This window comes from Rhagoletis zephyria, unplaced genomic scaffold (genome assembly GCF_001687245.7).
Source record: "Rhagoletis zephyria isolate East Lansing unplaced genomic scaffold, Rhagoletis_zephyria_1.1 Rzeph_scaffold_04075, whole genome shotgun sequence".
NCBI classification, from domain to species: Eukaryota; Metazoa; Arthropoda; class Insecta; order Diptera; family Tephritidae; genus Rhagoletis; species Rhagoletis zephyria.
In genome coordinates this window covers 28,819-30,877 of record NW_016161158.1, presented here as the reverse complement: position 1 = coordinate 30,877, position 2,059 = coordinate 28,819, and positions in this window count along the sequence as shown.

The window sequence follows — 2,059 nt, the reverse complement described above, 5'->3', positions numbered from 1 at the left end:
TGGTAGGCTTGAATCCTTTCGCCAGATGATAAGTTGGAATTTGCGCTCGTCCGGTTGAATGAGCATCTGTCGATAAATTTTTTCTACATCTGTGGTGAAGACGAACCTGGGCAAACAAAAGCGAAGTAAAATTGTGAAAAACTCGCTCTGAACAGTGGGTCCATTATACATGAGGTCGTTCAAAGACAGGCCAGTGGACGATTTTTCTGATGCGTCGAACACCACTCGTAATTTTGTAGTGCGGCTTTCGGGCCTCACAATGCAATGGTGAGGAATAAAGTACCTAGGTTTACTGATGGAATCAATATCCACTTGCGTCATGTGCCCAAAGTTCTCATATTCCTCCATGAATTGTACATGTTGTTTTCTTGCAGCNTGCCAACATTTTGCAGTAATTGTGAGTGATTGGCACACCATTTTCTTAGGTTAAGACCACGTTTTTTAAAGATGTATATCAGTTGCTGTTGGATTTCCATCGTCATGGTTGAGCTGTCTGACCCACCAATTCCGTCATCTACATGAAAATTGTCCTGTAGAAACTGAGCACCAAGAGGATATTATGATGCATTTTATTTTGCAATTTTCTGCAAACATTTGGTGGCTAAATATGGAGCAGATCTTGTCCCATATGTGATTGTATTTAGCTGATAATGCTTCATTGGTAGGCTTGAATCCTTTCGCCAGATGATAAGTTGGTATTTGCGCTCGTCCGGTTGAATGAGCATCTGTCGATAAATTTTTTCTACATCTGTGGTGAAGACGAACCTGGGCAAACAAAAGCGAAGTAAAATTGTGAAAAACTCGCTCTGAACAGTGGGTCCATTATACATGAGGTCGTTCAAAGACAGGCCAGTGGACGATTTTTCTGATGCGTCGAACACCACTCGTAATTTTGTAGTGCGGCTTTCGGGCCTCACAATGCAATGGTGAGGAATAAAGTACCTAGGTTTACTGATGGAATCAATATCCACTTGCGTCATGTGCCCAAAGTTCTCATATTCCTCCACGAATTGTACATGTTGTTTTCTTGCAGCTGCAACATCCTCAAGTTCCCATAATCGAGCAATGGCTGCATCTAAGTTGATGTCATCGTCGGTACAGATTCCACATATTGCATTTGAGATGTAGTTGCCGCTAACTTTTCCCGCGATGATCCATCCCAGCACTGTATTTTGCAGAATGGGTAGGTCATCCGACATTTTGATTTGCCCTGCTGCCATCAGTTGGTTGTAGAATTACGCCCTCAACAATGTATCGATTTGGTCAGGATGATTGAATGATGGATCGGCTAATACAAGGGTGGACAAGGCCGTGGCCGAAAAGAGCCACACGTAAATTCTAAATGCTATAAAAAACAAAAATTTTATTTTTAAATAAAATTATTATTAGAAATTAAAAACATTAATTTTATTAATATTATTTATAGATATTAAAGAAAATTCAAAAGATCCCTTTGTCCAAATTTTCAAATTTTATCTGGTTTTACGTCAGTTAAAGCCGTTCGTAACAGTTCTGTTAAATGTTGGTTGGTCAATAGGTAAGTTCGTTGAAATCTGCAGTAAAAACTGTCCAACAACAAAATTCCGGCGAAATGTCATCAGTTCTCTCACAAGAGAAAAATATCCAAAGTAATAGGCGAACAGAAAATCCGCAGAAACTGCAAAGTTAGACGAACAGCTGATACGAATTTTGTTTACATTCAAAAGTATAAAATTGAAAACGTAAGAAAACAAATCCCGAAGTCTTATCCTGACACAGTTCACTAACTAAACGAATAATTACTTGTTTTTGGTATTTTATAGGCTTATTGATCAGTACTACGTACTACCCGACGTTTGGCTAAATATCTTAGCATCTTCAGGGGCGTTTTTTCTCCCTTTATTTTTACATCAACATATAAATATACATAAAGTTTTTAAAAATTAGTATGGACGTATAAAAATGTGTAAACAGTTCTACAAACAATAATAAAACAATCACATATTTGTAAAATTTTTGGACTTACATATAAACATGTGTTGAAAATACACGTACATATATAAACAAATAAATAACATCA